General features: G+C 38.8%; 1 long non-coding RNA gene and 1 pseudogene across 1 annotated transcript; one reads left to right on the top strand and one right to left on the bottom strand.

The window, feature by feature from the left end:
* Nucleotides 1-953: 953 nt before the first annotated feature.
* Nucleotides 954-19,154, top strand: LOC141773811 (uncharacterized). The gene is made up of 3 exons (XR_012595188.1): nucleotides 954-1,102; nucleotides 3,887-3,967; nucleotides 18,993-19,154. It is a non-coding gene; the product is annotated as an uncharacterized LOC141773811 (long non-coding RNA).
* On the bottom strand, nucleotides 1,111-3,621 carry LOC141773809 (peroxiredoxin-like 2A; annotated as a pseudogene).
* Nucleotides 19,155-19,176: the final 22 nt, after the last annotated feature.

Here is a 19,176-nt window from a genome sequence, read left to right as displayed (position 1 = left end):
AGGATATGTCAGTGCATGTCACAGCCTAAGAGACAACCACAACAACACATAATAGATGTAACTCACATTCTGCCTTTTATTTACTCCTCTACTTTATGTTTTTTTTTTTTTTAACATTTATCCTTTGATATTGCAATATATTGTTATTAATTGTTTTTTATCTGTTTGTTTGTTTTATTGACACAAAACCATTAATTACTTCTTTATTGTTTTCTTCAATTCACATGTATGTTCTTTTTAAATATCTATATATTGTAATTTGCTTAATGAATTGTATATATGAATATATATGTTTTTGTTTTTATTTTGTTCTTTTTTTAATTTTTATTTATAATTGAATTGACACTTTGGCAATATTTTTGTTTTTTTTGTTTTTTTAACATTTATCCTTTGATATTGCAATATATTGTTATTAATTGTTTTTTATCTGTTTGTTTGTTTTATTGACACAAAACCATTAATTACTTCTTTATTGTTTTCTTCCATTCACATGCTTGTTCTTTTTAAATATCTATATATTGTAATTTGCTTAATGAATTGTATATATGTATATATATGTTTTTGTTTTTATTTTGTTCTTTTTTATTTTTATTTATTATTGAATTGACACTTTGGCAATATTGTTTTTTTGTTTTTTTTAACATTTATCCTTTGATATTGCAATATATTGTCATTAATTGTTTTTTATCTTTTTGTTTGTTTGTTTGTTTTATTGACACAACAAACATTAATTACTTCTTTATTGTTTTCTTGCATTCACATGCATGTTCTTTTTAAATATCTATATATTGTAATTTGCTTAATGAATTGTATATATGTATATATATGTTTTTGTTTTTATTTTTTTATTTTTTTTTATTATTGAATTGATGTTTTGGCAATATTGTTCACCTGACAGTCATGATCAATAAAGCAAATTTAATTGGAAAAAATGTAATTGATACCTGTCAGTGGCGGTGACGCACCATGACGTAGTGTTTGACCAACCGCCAAAAACTCCAACGAAGAAGAAGAAGAAGAAGGCGGCCAAAGAAGATTTTAACTTGGGCAGAAATGTTTGTGAAGGAGCAACTAGACCCGGCAAAACACGATACACGGACAGGTAAATATGCAGATAATGTTTCTTTAAGCATGACAGGGTTTAGTGGTACAACACAAAATGCGTTTAATCACTCCAACAGTTTAATTCCCCCTCATGTCAGACCAGACTGTCGTTGGCTAACAGGTGGATTGGTGTGCTAGCATCAGAGCTGTTCTCTCAGCAGAGTTTACAAACAACATCTTCATTAAAACACACACAAAAGACCATCACACACAACCAAGACCAGAGCTGACAGTGGGTCAATAAACAGTTAAAGAAGTGGCACATTTTAAACACAGGTTTGTGGCATATCAGTAAGAGTTGAATGCATCCAGAAAGACATTAGGTTACAGTATGAGTAGGGCTCAGCATGTAAGAGGAAATGCTGTGGTTTAGAGGGAAAAAAACTACTGGGTTGGGCTGAAAGAATACAGACATGCATATGGAAATATGCTGCAACTGTTATTACAAAGCTCCTCACTAAACAAACAGTCCATTCATTCACATATTTGAGGTCTATTTAGCCATGTCTTCCTGCATTTTGCGGGCTGATCTGAGTACTGCCAGCATATTCACTTTATCCCCAAACTCCTTCTCACGGTGCTCAAGTAGAATACCCTGGGGGGGGGGAAACAAACTCATTAAACATCCAGAGACACTTGTCAGAAAATATTTATTCTGTAAGTTACTGCCTACCTGATCTCCAGGCCCAATGACGAAGAGTCCACCCAGGACAACTCCTTCACCCTTTAGGTTTCCCCCGAAGCCCCTCCTGTAGGCCCGCCAAAGGGCCCTCCACACGCCAATACGCAGAAACATGGAGAGAAACATCCGCCTCTCTTGAGGGCCGTAGAAATTTCTCTGTGAGAATGATATAAAAGCAGATTAGAGTATGTAACCCTCCATGTTACACATAATATCTTAAAGCCACGTGTAAAAGCAGACCTTCTGATCCACGTAGACCTTCCCAGAGAAGTACTTCTTGAAGCAGTCCAGCTCCTTGCCAAGGTTTTCTTTGACCACGGCAAACAGAGGGACTTCAAGGTCCTGCAGCTGGGACTTCAGAGAGGACAGCTCAGCAGCCTCCTAGAGAGGGAACGACGGAGAGAATCAGATAGCACGGTTATGTGATTACAGAGTTCTTATTGCTAATATACATACAGGCATGTGATTTCGTACCTCTCTGCACAATAATCATCCAGGGCGCCGTACAACCATGACCACAGCTCCGGTCTTCTCCCACAAAGTTTTGGCCCTGTGTCGCTCATGGACTGGAAAAGACAACAGAGCATTATTGAATCTAAATGTCACTGACTCTCCCTCATAGGGGATAACTGAAGAGGTACATTAACTACTTGTCCCTTGTGAATGATGCAGTCACTGTTTTGACCAGCTAAGGGATTGTGGATTGATTTGTGTGCTGTCATATATAATCTGAGACACCAAAAGTTGGATTTTGACCAGTTCACCTTTGTCTAAAGTGTTCAGTAAATGTGTATTTAAGAAGTTCCAAGAGTTAAAATAGTTAGTCTAATCAAGTTGTTACAGTCTTTTTAGCACAAAATTCCCTGTTTTTTGGTTTCCCCAGACAGTTTTTCCTTGTTGAGCTGCGATGGCAGAAAAGAGGGGATTTAATACTACAAATCTGTAACTTTTAAGTGCAGCATGTCTGCAAGTTAATAGATTTTGCTCGTTTCTGTTTTCGGACTCACCGCCTCCAGTGGTCTTCAGTTCTGTGTCCTCCAGCACTTCTAGGTTGGCCCATGCTGGTTTGGACTGGAACCAGTCTGTGACGGAGCTGATGAGCTCTGCAACAAACAGGCTCACCGTCTTCAGGACCACGGTCACACTCACCATGACCCTACACTCGCTCCGCAGGCCACCTACAGAGATAACATATTAAAAAGATTCACTTCCAAATAGGCTTCTGCTTCAGGAACCTTTTAACAAGATTAAGATGATTTTAACTTATCAGTCAGATCACTTTAGCATGGCTATTTTTATCTTTACGCAGCTAAACGGGTGCACTCATGCATGCTATGTTAATTTCCTTATCTAATCGTTGTACTAGATGATCAGCATATTTGCCTTAGGTTTCTTAAGAAACCCCAAACACAAAGATTGTATAGAAATTTCATCAGAAAGCAGGAATGCACTGTTCCATGTGACTGCATTTGATTGGATTAACAACATGCATGAATTCCAAATATTAACAAAAGAAAAATACCAATATGATGAAAGTCTAGTTTGTTTTAATGGCTTAACATTTAACTTAACATTTGTTACAATATGTCACCAAATATATAAAGAGGTGATACTCACCAGCCTGTTCCTCGATGCTAATGTGGAGGAATCTGATGTTTGCAACCAGCCCTTTAAGCCGTCTAAACCCCGATCAGTCCAATCGCAGTGAAAGCTTATGTGAACGTAACATGATAGAAATTCCTCAAAGACTGCTGTGAAACAAGGCTCATGTTGAGCTGAATCCTCTGTGCCAGGTTCAGCATGGTGCTGAGTGGAGCTCACATCTAAGAGCTATTTCTTTGCCTTTTTGAATATTATATTTTATATTTGAATATAATGTTGCCTTAATTATGTTCAAGCTGTTAACATGCATAAATATAATTAATAGCATCTGTAATTCAGTATTTGAGAACAAGACCAATATACATAACCCTCCAGCCTCCTTATCTTTTTAGTTACATTAATGATCACCATCTGAATTTCTTATTTTAACTGCTGATGTTGTGTCAGTGGAGAGCATAAAGAATGTCTTTAAGATTTGTCTTTTTATTATCTCTTCAGGTCAGTCCCAAAGGAGCTGCAGAGGTCCTGAGATCACACTCCAGCTGGTATGGCTAAGAGCAAGACCGACCCCTGCAGGAGGTTAGTGACATTACAGAGATTCTGTTCAGTGGCTGAATTCAGGGTTGCAATTAACAATTATTTTTTATTACAAATTTAACTCGCAATTATTTTCTCAATTAATTATTTTGTCTATAAATTGTCAGAAAAATTGTGAAAAAAATGGCCATTGAAATTTCCCAAGACCCTAAGATGACGTCTTCAAATAGCTTGTCTGATTCAACTGTCAAACCCAAAGATATTCAGTTTACTATCATACATGACATCATCAAATCCTCACAGAGGCTGGGACCTGAATTTTATTTTTGGCACTTTTGGTTGAATAGTGATTAAAATAATTAATTGATTATCAAAATAGTTGCAGTTTATTTTTAAAAAACGGTCACTATATCCTGACAGTAGTGCATGAGACAGGTAATCTGAAAAAAATATGCCTCTGTGTCGTCCGGTGTTCCTAAAGGTTTCTGCAAGATTTCACAGACAGGAGGAAAACAACCAGTCAGAGCTAATCTGGAGCCTTGCCGTCTCTGAGCAGCTGTCAATCACTTGCGAACTCAAATATGAATCAATATTCTGTTACTGTAATGCCTATTTATTCCCCTCAAATGTTTTCAGAATCATCTTGTACTGTACTGTCTAGCTGTAAAATGAGAGTTGGTAACCAGGCAGCCATGTTGAGATCAGTTGAGGAAATACCAAGCACCGCCCACCAGAAATGACCTGTGATTGGTCAAAGTCTCAAGGCACGGGCTAGATTTTTTTAAAGCCTGAAAACAGAGCCATGAGGAGGTGCAGAAGTCTAGTTTTCTCTCAGAACACTTAAATTACAATATGCTGAAAGGTTATTATGGAAGTTTTGCACATTGAGGCCAAAAAATTTACTGCCTACTGCAGGTTTAACTATATCTAATGTAAAATTGATTTGATAATATATCATCTGACTCGTACCAAATTACTGAATGAGAGACCATCTTTATTAATCATACAGATCGTGTCCATCTTCAAAAACATCCTGTCTCTATTTTATGACCCTTTTTACAACCACTCCTCGTGGAGATAGCAGCTTTATAAGAGGAGCCATTGATAAAAACAGTCCACCCCAGTGCGGTGTAGTAAAGGGGGTTCAAGGTGAGAGGAGTGTTTGTGATGTGGGAGAACGTACATTACCTTACCTTAGTTTTATTCCCTTTTAATTATAGTTTTCTAAAGTCAGGTGAAGTGAACACATTGTCCCGCTCCTGCATAATGTGTGGGATAAAAGTGCATTGCTAGAATGGTAATATTACACTCACTGGCGGCAGCTTCTCAGAGGAATGTGCTGAGGGTCCAAAAAGGGCTGGAATAGAGATGGGATAGGATGACGCTCCACGAGCCCAGCTGCTGCACTCCCTCCGGCTGCTCTGCTCGGCCATATGCTGGGCTGTGTGTGTGTGATAGAGCTTGCCTGGATGCTTGTTTTTGTTGTTTTGACCATTTTGCGTCATCTACTATAAAACATGATGGATGGCCACTGGATTTTTCCTTAAAATTATATGACGAAGTGAAGTTTACATATGTAATTCATCACATAATCAGCCATTTGTGATAGAAATATGCTAAGACTTGTCAGTCTACCGTAAACATATCACACATCACAACGTACAAAACATCTGTAAGGTTCAAGTGAGGTCTCTGATTAGACTTTTGCTTGGTATTCTCTTCACATACAGACACAAATGCAAACATACACACAAATACATAACAGCGTCTCCTTGGACCAATGCAGGTCTAGTGGGGAGTGTGCCGGACCAACAGCCAATCACAGCTGAGGATTTGCGCCCCACCTCCTGTGTGGTGTTCTCGTTCACAGGCATTGGTTGACACGTCAAATTCTCATTGTGCATGTGAAGCCAATCGGAGAGCAGAGGGCAGTAGTAAAGAAAGGACACAGGGTACTGTCCGAGTTCATATGAGAAGAGAAATCTGCTTTTGGATCGGTTTGATAGCAGAAACAGACTTCCCTTTCTTTGTTTTGAGTGAAATTCAAAAACTTTGTGTGAAGAAAAATGGTAATATTAATATTTCTATAATGCCAAAACTTCTACCTGATAATTCTGTAAAAAGTTTTCAGGCCAAAAATTCAGATGAATACAAACACGAAGCCACAAAATGAACACAACAGAAATGACCCCAAGCACAAAGAGCCAGCTAAAGCTGTAAAAGTCTGTAAAAACACAGAACAACAACAGTGATAAAAAACCTCCATAAACATACAGGTGAACCAGTTATGGTGACAGACAGTATGGATTATCTTGTGTTTACTGATATGTTATTCATTATGTAACAAGTTGTACATACAATCTCTGAATTGTGCAATACAAGTTCATGACTTGCAGGATCCAACTCTTCCTGCCTGCTGTGACTGCTGTCCAGATGAAACTGGTTGGTAACCACACAAGCTCAGAGCGCAGAGCTGCAGAGGCAAACTGCGTGTCCTTGAACCTGGGGAAAGACAAACAGGTGTTAACAGCCCCCTGACGCCGCCAGGGTTCATTTATCTCATCCTGTTCTGTCAAGTTTGAGTCTCACTGACTCTCGAACCTAAAAAACATGACCCTTGCTTTTAAATTGAAACACAAAGGGGGATGGGTGGGGGTCAATATGACACACGTTTCACGTAGCCAATCAGACAGAGGGAGGACACGCAGTTATGTGGGTTGGTTCAGCCACATTGTGTTTTTTTGTTTATAACGTGTAATGTCGGACACTCTGTTAGGGCTGCACAATTAATCAAATTTTTATCACAATTGCAATATGGCCTACTGCAATTTTCAAATCAATGTAGGCACAATATTTGTTAAAGGCAAAATGTATGACAAAATACCATTTTAAATAAAAAATAGTGGTGCTGCAGATTTGTTCTGGCCTACACATCATATTCTACAAACTTAAAGCTGAAGTAGGTAGAATTGTAGCAAATATTATTTAAACATACATACTGGTCACTACATACTGACCGTAGTGAATGAGACAGGTAATCTGAAAAAAATCATGTGCCTCTGTGTCCTCCGGTGCTCCTAATGTGGCATCTGCAAGATTTCACAGACCGGAGGAAAACAACCAATCAGAGCCGAGGTGGAGCCTGCCGTCTCTGAGCAGCTGTCAATCACTCACGAACTCTGATCAAACGGTCAAACTAGGCCGCGCTGATCAAATATGAATAAATATTCTGTTACTGTAATGCCTATTTCTCTGCTCAAATGTTTTCAGAATCATCTTGTAGTGTACTGTTTAGCTGTAAAATAAGAAAGTTTGCGACCCGGCAGCCATGTTGAGATCAGTTGATGAAATACCAAGCACCGCCCACCAGCCGTAGCACAGCCAATAGGAACGCTCTCTCTCTGAAATGACCTGTGATTGGCCAAAGTCTCCCATCAGGAGCTACATTTTTTTAAAGCCTGAAAAGGGAGCCATGAGGAGGTGCAGAAGTCTAGTTTTCTCGCAGAACACTTGAATTACAAAATGCTGAAAGGTTATTATTTCATTTTTACCTAATGATGCCAAAAACATTTAGCCTACTGCAGGTTTAAGAAAACATATTTGTTTGGCACAGATCCCCGCAAAAATCACACCATAATTTTTTTAACATGTTTTTCAATGAAAATGAGAATAACGATGTAAAAATAATCATTCCATCTAGTATCGCAAATCATATCGTAATTGCAATATCAGTCAAAATAATCACCATATGATTTTTTTCTGTGGAATTATAGAATTCGGAGATTAACTCACAAATGTGTGTTAGTTTAATTCAGCTGCACTTCATTAATAGTGTCAGCATGAATTACGTGTTAAAATCAAGGGGGCTCTCATTCCCTCTGACACACTCGCTGTGTGGCCATTGACTGCGCTCTAGTTGTTAAATAATTAGGTGAAGATTTGAGACAAACTGTAAAAAACCCTTTGCAGCAACACAAGGTCATCAGGCCTTTATCAATTTGCTCGTCATCGTCTGAGGGGCCCAGCAGCTCTGTGGATGAAGGTTCAGGAGGATTTGAACTTTAAACTTTGTTTAGAGTGTGTCCTGCTCAGTAGGTTGAAATCCACCTCTTCACACTGACCTATTGGCAGGAATAAATAACCTTCATTTTAGAGTATATCCAAAAAATCCGCTATTCCCTCTTTGCCTATAGGATTATGTGAATGAATTCATCGCTGAATGATGTGCAGTGGTCACACAGCACTCTGTAAGTGAAGTGTAATTTATATTAAATATATAAATATTGTACTTTTTACTCTCCCACATTAATTTGATAACTCTAGTTACATGTCACTTTGCAGATTCAGATTAATAATACAGAATACAATCAACAAATATATTGTGATGTAATATTATATATTAAGATAAGACTTTATTGATCCCTGGGTGGAATTCACAGGCTACACAGTTTACATTTAGTATATAAAGTAATTCAAATTAGTCCCACCTTTACCAGCTCCAACATTAAAGTAATGTTCATATTAATCCATCAATAGTTATAATCCAATAATATAATATAGATAATTCTGAAATGGGCCATTCAGAGTATTTCTACACAGTGGTATTGCTACTTTTACTTAAGTAAAGAATAAGAGTACTTCCTCCACTGCTGAGAGAAAGTACACGTGGCCCCTCACTCTAGTATTTTTGCATCCTTGATTATTTTATGGGATGGCTTAACTGTACGCACATCACTTGAAGTGTTGAAGCTATTGGAAACCAACATCCTCAAAACGTAACGCCTGCACACACCTATCAACAAATGTCGATGGGTTTGTCTCTCTATGAAAATTATTCATATAGTGTGGTTTGAAAATCAGTACTTAAGAAGTTAAATCTATTAGGATAGACAATAAAAAGTACCTGATAATGATCACAATGGTGTGTCAGAAGTACAAAACTAAATTAATATATACTGGTGATAAAAAATGGAATTTAAAAATGTATTGTAAAGATAAATTACAGATTGATATAGCCAAAGGTGGTTTTCCACAAAATTCAATGAACTGTAAATTAATTTAAAGAGTTTGATTCAGGTCTTCCATAAAAACACAGCTAAAAACTGAGTTAGATAAATATGAAGTAAATTTACTCTATAGATTCACAGAATGATTCAACACTTCAAATAACTGTATTTGTAGGAAATATGACCTGACTTTGTGTATCAAGATTGAATTGTTTTTCCTGACAGACTGAGCTCCATGTGCATGGTAACAAGTGCACATAGAGGTCAGATGTTTGACCTCGAGAGACTTTACCCTCTGTTTTTTTGAAGCCCCCTAGCCTCATGTTGAACACAGAAAAAGACATTAAGTTACACTTTGAGGGTCACAGTATTATCTAGATTATATATTTTTCCTAATTCTCCAGGAAACATTCATCCTGTTCAAGCTTCAAGCTGACACGTTATCAAAGCTCTGATAGCAGTTATCTTTCAACATAACCAGAATGATCTTGTTAGAGTTCAAAAAAGTACCTTTTCCTGGTCAGTCATTAACAAACGTATCGAGGCAAACCAGAGAAGAGTCAGTTTCAAATGTGTTCAGGTAACAAGTATGGTGTCTTGAGTGTTTACATCCTGGCACGCAGACTGTAGTCAGGCCAAAATAAACAGGTGTATCAAAGGTTGCGCACTCCATCACCGTCTGGCTGGCTCACGTCCTCTCTTGTTTAATCTAGTTTATGTTTGTCACATTTAACTGTCCCTGACCTCTGACCTCGGCCTCCTTGTAGACAGAATCTGTGTACCAGTTCCTTACTGCATGCCGAATCTATCCAGGTTTTGAGCATGAGTGTTACCGCGCTGGAGAAGTGACAAAATTAATATGACAAAAAAAACCTTGATTTTTAGAGTGAGCTGTTACTGTCCCACAATGCAATGCACAAAGGAAATGAAGGAGCTACTCACAGCTGCCATACATGTGTCAATAAACAATTTACCAGCCAACAAAATATATCATCCACACTGTCAATGATTTGACACTTAGGTTAGCAGAGTAGTTTTGTAGCCACACTAAACTAGTTTATCTGTTCTGTCACTCTTGCAAACACAGAGAAACACACACACATTTTTTTCCCCTTATCTAGCTCTGTGTTTCTCAAAGATAATAAATTATTCAGTTACCTCCAAATAAACTAAATACAAGATAATGTCCAGTTGTGTTTGTTAGTCCTTCTTCTTCTATACTTGCAGATGACTTGAGACAGATAATCACACGACAAGATTCCCAAAAAAAGCTTCTGTCTTTCAGCATCTGCGCACCTGATTTTTTTTTTCATAATGCAGTAGCTCAGCCCTCGTAGACTGACGTATAGTATCCCTCAAAAGAGATATAGATTTACATCAACTATACAGTATTCTGCAACTTAGGACTTATATCAAACTAAATCAATTATAAAATTAAGCCTTTTTCATACACGTGAAAAACAAATAGGGAAACAAACAAAGTACCTCCTATCACTCCCCACCCACAGCCCAGCACCTCATTCACAATTGAAAAATAGAATAAAATAAAATTCAATCAAGTAAGGTGTGAGGTTCTAATGTATGTTAGTAAGGTATTACAGCATTAAGTAGACAATAGGAGCACAGTAAGACAAATGTCCATAGTACTTCACTAGCCATGGGGATGTAATGATGGTAGTAAGGCCAGAAAAGAGCCCCATATTTTTCCATACGTTGCTGGTTTCCTCCTCACACTATACTTCTTCTTTTCAGGTGTACTATAGGATGTTAATTCGTTAAACCGCTGCCTCTGTGAAGGAGGACGTTCAGATTTCCAGTTTTGTAGAATACATTTTTCCCAGTAGTATGAAGTATTTCCAGTGTGCCTAGAAGCACAAGGCAAAGCCTTGTGCAAAGCACACTGGTCTATTATTCGTCGGGCTTATTTATTCCAGTGTGCCTAGAAGCAAGAATCGTGTGCTATGACCTGGCTAAGAGATTCGCGCAGCGGTTCTTGAGAAAATCGCGCGAAAGCGCGATTTTTTTGCTCCATTGGAACCAGGGCTTCAATGGATCAGGGCCATAATTAATGTGATCAATTACACCAGTGATTAAAAGCCCCCAACTCTCATTGTATGATAACAGGAACTAGGTATTCACCTACTTTTCAAAATAAAATCCCTCAACTCTTACTGTATGTTAACAGGAAACTAAACACTCCTCACGGCCCCCCAATCACCATGGCAACCACTGACAGACACGCACGCAGCGAAAGGGCCTATAGTTATGACCTCACTATGGACCTCAGACAGTCTGAATCTGCCCCCCTCCCGCCACCCATCCCCCCAGCACCAGGCACACTGGTCAAAATTTCTTGCGAAATTTTCTAGTGAAGTCTTACTATTCCTCTTCTTACGGTTTTTGCCGCGCTACTCCTCCCTCAGCGTTGCCAACAATGCCTGGAAGGCACGTTCACATTCATCATTCCATATCACTTTCGAGGTTGATTTTTTTGTTAGTTCGGTGAGTGGTGCCGCCAATGTAGAGAAATGGGGAACAAACCTTCTGTACCACCCCACCAGTCCTAAAAAGGATCTCACTTGCTTCTTGGTCAGGGGTCTTGGAATCATCTGTATGGCCTTTATCTTCTCTATTTGTGGCCTTATCTGCCCACGGCCGACCAGGTACCCAAGGTATTTCACCTCCTCCTGAGCCCAGGAACACTTGTTTGCATTCAGGGTCAGCCCAGCTTCCTGTATCTTGCTTAAGACGATTTCAAGATGCTGCAAGTGTTCTTCCCAGGATTCACTGTAGATTACCACATCATCAAGATAGGCAGCTGAAAACCTGGAGCAATCATTAAGAACAATGTCCATTAATCTTTGAAAGGTCGCAAGAGCGCCATGAAGGCCAAAGAGTAACACAGTGTACTGGAACAAGCCCATCCTGGAATCTGGAACGCTGTGTATTCTTTGCAAGATGGGTCAAGAGGCACTTGCCAGTAACCTTTACAAAGGTCTAATGCTGTGATGTAGTTGGCTTTCCCGATTCTCTCTAGCAGCTCATCAATACGGGGCATGGGATATGAATCAAAACAGGAAATACTGTTCAGTTTCCTCATGTCTGAACAGAACCGAGGTTGAGTAAAATTTTTCTTGGGAACAAGCACTATGGGGTTTGACCACTCACTTCTGGATGGTTCAATGACTCCCATGTCCAACATCATCTGCACCTCCTTCTTCAGTGGTTCCATCATTCCAGTGTGCATAGAAGCATTTTTTTCTCCATTGGAATGCATTGAAAATCGACGTGACGAGTGCTCATAAACACTCCTCTTTGGGGCCATACAGAGTCGCCATACTTTAACGTAGAAACGGGATTAAAAGTTTAAACGGGTCACGAGACTTGGGACTTTATTTGGCCAAATGGAAATTTTTTGATAGCTGGCACGGTTTTCACGAAATCGCAGTTTACGTTTTGTGAAATTTTCAGACCGTTTCAGATTTTATAATGGGTGTGTATTGCGTGGGTCGTTAAGGGCTAGAGCGCGTGACATCATCGCTAGAGTGCGGGAAAGCTTTGAAATTTTTTGAAAATGTTCTGAACAAATTGCTCTGTAGTCCACAACGTCCACTCCTCATAAATAATTAATACATCAAAACGTAGGTATTTTTGTGCCGGTCGCAAACATGTAGCTATGGAATCAGTCGGACTTACACATTTAGCGACAACTGCCTGAACGTGAGAGCAACTGCAGGCTTCGCTCCCATAGGGCCCCATATTAAATTTCACAGAATTTTTTGGATCAGAGAAAAAAGTTACTACTTTTCGAAACTGCCGCCGAGGTCACATTTTTGAAACTACAGACCCAAATGTCGCACCATTTGTTCATCGGAGACTCCTAACTGGTCTCATGAACAATCTAAGCGATAGGAGTCACGGTTTCTGTCGTAGAAGCACTTTTATGACATGTACGTCTCTGGTTAACTCCTATTATAAACTGCCCCACTGCAGCAGTGGCCAATCACTACGGCAACTTCAGATTGCTGCTAGACAGCTGATTCACATTAGCCAATCAGAGCAGGCTGACTAACACACACACACACACACACACACACACACTATTTACTGTATCACGCCATTTCAGTGAGCCAGCATGCTCTAAACCAGGGCTTCAATGGATCAGGGCCATAATTAATGTGATCAATTACACCTGTGATTAAAAGCCCCCAACTCTCATTGTATGATAACAGGAACTAGGTATTCACCTACTTTTCAAAATAAAAGCCCTCAACTCTTACTTTATAATAACAGGAAACTAAACACTCCTCTCGGCCCCCCCAATCACCATGGCAACCAGTGACAGAATGATCGGGAATGGTGTGCTATGACTGTTCTAAGAGATTCGCGTAGCGGTCTCCGAAAAAATCGCGCAAAAGCGCGATTTCTTTGCTCCATAGGAATGAGTGGCAAATCGACGTGAAGAGAGCTCAAAAATACTCGTCTTTAGGGCCATACAGAGTCGCCATACTTTAACGTAGAAAAATGATTAAAAGTTTAAACGGGTCACGAGACTTGGGACTTTATTGGGCCTATCATCCCCCTCTTCTAACCTCACTATAGTCTTCAGACCCCCCCCAGCACCAGGCACACTGGTCAAAATTTCTTGCGAAATTTTCTAGTTTTTATTATGGTTCACGTTAAGTCCTTGTGTGTCTCCCAAGATTTAGACCCTGGGTCAGATGAAATTTCATTTTTTTATATTATCTGAAGTTATTATAACGATGTATTTGCAAAATTCTGCCAGCTAAGAGCAATTCTAAAGCATAGGAAGTAAATCTTCATACCAGGTTTTACATGTCTGGCAATCGCTAGAGGCATTCTGGTATATTTTGTCTAGTCTGTGTGGAGTGTAATAGGTTCCATTATAGATGTTAAATTGTATTTGTCTATGTTTAGTTGAGATTAGTACAGTCTGAAACAAGGATATTACACCAATTGGCATCATTGTAATTGCATTCAAGATCTGATTCCCCTTTTTTTGTAAATAAATCTTATCATAGATTGGCAAGTTACAGTTTAGAATAATATAAATACAAGATGTCGGACACTATGTAGTGTAAAATGCTTCGCTAAGCAAATGCTTTTGTGGAAAGTCTGCACATAGCTGTTGCAGACCCAGTGTCTAATCTGAAAATATTTAAATAAATTATTAAAATTAAGCCTTTTAATGTTTTAAAAATGAATTTAAAAGACTAAGTCCACTAAACAGAAATGCAAACCAAAGGTCAGGGGGGGGCCTTCAAGGGGTACCAGACAGACAGCACTGTAGGAACACCACAATGCCACCAGAATAGAAGGTTCAGATTTTTTTCCCATATATTTTATGCCTTACAGAATACAATAGTGAGTGTTAAGCTCCTTTATGGAGCTGCTTGGTGAGTGTGGACCCTGGGTTTTAGCTTATTAAAGGGGAACACCACCTAAATTAAGAATTCTAGTATGTTATTTCCATGGCCTAGGAAAGTTCAATCAATATTTGTGAACATGAGCTCCTCTCTCTCAAAGCCAGAAACCAGAGAAGTAAGTCTCAAACTTGTGATGTCATAGGGTTTAAAGTCTGGAGCTGATCCATAGACAATGGGAGACTTATTTTGTGGACTCACAGATGTTTGTTTTCTTTTTTATACCCAAAAACAGAATATGTTCCCATATACTCAGATCATCTCCCGATTGTCTACGGAGCAGCTCCACACTGTATACCCTATGACATCACAAGTTTGAGTTTTAGCACTCTAGTTTTTGTATTTGGGAGAGAGTTGTTCATGTTTGCTAATATATTTTTGGACTGTCTTAGATCATAGGAATAACATGTATGAATTTTGAATTTGGGTGTACTTCCCCCTAGGCCCACTGTTTACTTTTAGCGAGGGTTAGTTAACTACAGTATTTCACGTGTTTATCCATTGGTTTGAGGTTAATATTTCAACAGTTAAATCTCTTGGCTTACTATTTCCATGTCTCTGCTTGCTTGCCTGCTAACTAGCTTTCTTGCAATATGAAATGATTTGTCTGGGGTAGTCTGGGTAGGGATTTCCCCCAAAAACATGGTTCATTTAAGTTTGAATAGTCTTAATAATATAAAATGTCTTATTTGTTGGTAGTGAAAGAATAACGGATAATTTAGTTGTAGCCCCCTCAGCAGCTCAGTCGGCGTGCAGCTTGTGCCTCTCCAGGTCTGATTTGATTTTGCTGGCCTGGGGTAAGATTAGGTCAGCTTGCTAGTTATTTAAGTGGCATTTATCTTTATGTCAAAACAGCTGTTTCTAATTTGCACCCATTCCTCTTAACAACACAAACACTAAATTACTGCAGAATGTGTGTTACGCCATAATGTCCTATAATATGTCAATTGTTTTTATGCACAGACATACTGTATTTTTTTCAAATACTCTGAAATACATGGTATTTCAAAATACATTTTAGACTTTCTGTAAAATTGTGAAGAAAATCAGGTCATGCAATTACTGCTTACATTGGCTCTATGGTTAATGTAGATTGTAGTTTATGCTTTTCTGGTTAAATCTGCTTTAAATTAGGATTAAAGCGGTAAGGGAGAGTGGTATTTTATTCACTATTGAGAGCTAGTTAACAGTCTCCTCTCATTTCATGAGACCAACTCAACGCCAGATGAAATTAGAGCCAGATGAGAGAAAGATGGAGAGAAGTGTTTGTCCCTCTGCACTGTTTATACTACAATAAAGAGAGGTTTGTTTATCTCACGCTGTCTGCAGAGCTTGTATACCACATGAAAAGGTACAGAGTCGGTGTCTGTGTGCGGTTTACAGTCCCATTGTTTCTCCAGGTGTATGCTTGTGCATGCACACACAGTACTGTATGTTTGTGAGCATCACTTTACACAAACAGTCATATACAGTACCTGATATTCTGCGAAAACACAGTCACAGTGAGTCACCTTAAAGGCCACAAGATATCTGAGAGACACATCTTCATTATTTGATCTTCTCTCAGGAAATGGCTCGATATTTTCTGCAGTTGTGTACAGAGACAAGAGCCTCAGGCTGGGACTTAGATGGAAAAGAGCATTTAGACAACAGGTGACTGCTCCAAATTTAATTATAGGCAGTGATGGAAAGTAACTAATTACATGGTACTGTACAGAAGTACAAATACTTTTTTATGCTACTTTAAACTTCCACTACCACATTTCAGAGGGAAATATTATACTTTTTACTTCACTACATTTATTTGACCACTAGTAGTTGATAATATTTTGTTGATTAGTTTATAAAATATGATGCATTTCTCAACATTAAACAGCCCAGCACTGTATAAAGTAAACATTAGCTGCACCTCAACCAGCTAACACTAGAAATCTGCTTACACCTTAATGCATCATCAACAGTAATCCAAACTAATATATATATTATTATATTATAATAATATAGCAAACTGAATAATGAATACTTCTACTTTTAATACTTAAAACACATTTTGCTGATAAAACTTTTGTATGTTTACTTAAAGGTGCTCCATATGATATGCAGAGCATTAATGTAGCAGCAAACAACTATTCGCTATGTAGTAATGTCTGCCTGAGAAGAGAATGAAATCACTCTCCCTCTGTGTGTGTTGTAACCATAGAGTATATATCTATAGATGGACAACGCGTCTTTACTTCCTCCCAATGTACAAAAGTGAAGCCAAAATATCCTGAATACGGGAGCTGCCATCTTGAGATGTTGACGTTATTTGGAGCCAGAGTCTTTGCAGTAGTGATCGGGGGGGCTGGAGCCATGGTATCGAGGTCCCGCCCACACATCCGCCTGAACCAGTCACAAGCCGAGCACGACCATAGCTTGTTAGCGTGAGCTACCTAGCTGCTACGTTAGCACCACGGTAGCGGTTTGGCTATAAAGACACAACAACTAACTATGATATCTCTATAACTACATTTATGATCAAATTGACACATGTTCTATTACACGGACTCGTGGCGGTTATAGAAAGTTAAAGTTGCATCTCCTCTCTCGCACAATTCCCGAGCCTCCGGCTCCACAACTATTTCACTCAGAGCAGCTGTCAATCATGACGTCACACCCCTTTTTATAACATCAAAAAACTCATTAAAACCAAACTTATCTGAAAAATGAACACTTGAACATAAATGTGCCCCACTAGCTAGCTCTACACTGCTCTCATACGGAGGTTACAGCTGATAACGGCGCCTTTGTGGAAGCGTGTTACCCACGCTCCAACTCCCCCCCAGCAGGTTAACACTGTTAGCTCTGTCAGCAGTGTTGCCGTTTTTTTTTACTGTTAGCGCTGTTCAGCCGTCGCCATGTTGAGAACCATGCGGAGGCAATAGAAATGCTCCCAATCTTGCATTTTGAACCTTTAACTATGTATGGTATTTTTACTTTCACTATTGTCTCTGAACGTCCTCCGCGACTGACAAAACATATAATTGGTTTATTGAATGTGGTGAATTGTTAGATAGATTTAATTATCAAAAAACATAAAATAACTCCATCTCAACCATATACAACATTAAAAAGCTGCTCATACATTAATACATCAATAATGACAATCCAAGAATATAATGTATATATTCTACATAAAGAATCCCTTAACTTTGACAATAAAGTACATTTTGCTTAATGTCCTTCTTCACTTTTACATAAATATATTAAACATTTTTAGGGCTGCAATGACTATTTTCATTATCAATTATCTCACTGATTATTGATAATAATTTAATGTTAAGGTTAGAGTGGAGCTAATTTGAACTATTTTATATTGATGGGTAGTTTGATATAAACTCTGAAAAAAAAGTTTGGAAACTTGTGTTTGGTGGATTATTTCTCTGTTGTTACAATTTTAATTGGCATTGTATTTTACATGGTTGGAAAGCCTGTTTATTTACCTTCACAATGATGTCCAACTTGTAAGGATCATGCATTTGTGGGATGAGCAGCACAGCTGATTATGTGGGTAGCGCCCAAGAAAAATGTTCCAAAATGCTCTTCCAATGGTGAACGGTGTATTCTTCTGTTGGTATTGACTCTTGTTTTGAGTTGTTTGGTGGATTGGATGATTGAACTCTCTATCAGTAACAAGGAACAAACGAGACATATACGTTGCTGTGGGATGGCGTTCCATTCCTCAACCAGGATTCGTTGCAGGTCAGCCAGCATGGTTGTGTTGGTCACTCTAACATGTACAGCACACCCAAGCTGATCCCACAAGTGTTGAATTGGGTTGAGGTCTGGACTCTTGGCAGGCCGTTCCATTCTGTCTACTCCCACATTGTGGAGGTAGTCTGTGATAACCCTGGCTCTGTGGGGGCGAGCGTTGTTTCTTGGAGGATGAAGTTAGATCCCAGATTGTGGAGATATGGGATCGCCACTGGCTGCAGAATCTCATCCCGATATCTCACTTCACTGAGATGGCCTTCAATGATGACAAGCCTTGTTTTGCCAGTGACATCATTGAAAGAACACACAACCACGCTGCAGGCAGAGCATTTTGGTAAATTTTTCTGCCAATTAGCATTGTAACAACAGAGAAATTTTAACAATTCATTATATCTTTTATAAACTAATCATTGGGTTTTCATGTAAAATCTTAATCTGCAAAGTAATGAGTGGTAGTGGAGTAAAAAGTACAACATTTTCCTCTGAAATGCAGGAGAGTAGGAGTATAAAGAAGTATGAAATGGAGGCTCTCAAGTGCAGTACAAGTACCTCAAAGTTGTACTTAATTCAACTCAAGTACCTTACTTGACTAAATGTACTTAGTGATTTTCTAGTGCTGCTAAATGTCTGGAAAAATTATTTAAACGATTAATCCATTAAAAACATTGTTGCAGATTAATATTCTTTTAATCAAATAAGTGATCGACTATTGTTGCAGCTCATATGTCATTTTTTTGGTTCTTTTCTAATTTAATTTCTAATTGAACAAACTCATTTTGCTCAGAACATGACGTAAACAGGAGTAATTGTATCATTTTTTGAAGTTGACAACAACCACCTTTCTCTCCCTCCCTCTGTCCATAGGCTGCCCTGACCTGGCCGAGTCCCAGCAGACAGAGCTGTCCCACCGGTGTGATGGGGGGGGGGGGGAGGGAACCCCCTAATTAAGATGTTGCTGCTCCCACCCAACAGGCGTTCCACAATAAAGCAGAGCTGTCAAAGTGGAGGTGATGACCATAAACACACATTCAAACATCATACTGTACAC

This window comes from Sebastes fasciatus, chromosome 9 (genome assembly GCF_043250625.1).
Source record: "Sebastes fasciatus isolate fSebFas1 chromosome 9, fSebFas1.pri, whole genome shotgun sequence".
Taxonomy (NCBI): Eukaryota; Metazoa; Chordata; class Actinopteri; order Perciformes; family Sebastidae; genus Sebastes; species Sebastes fasciatus.
Note: the sequence above shows the minus strand (reverse complement) of the source record. Positions and strands in the feature narration are given on the sequence as shown.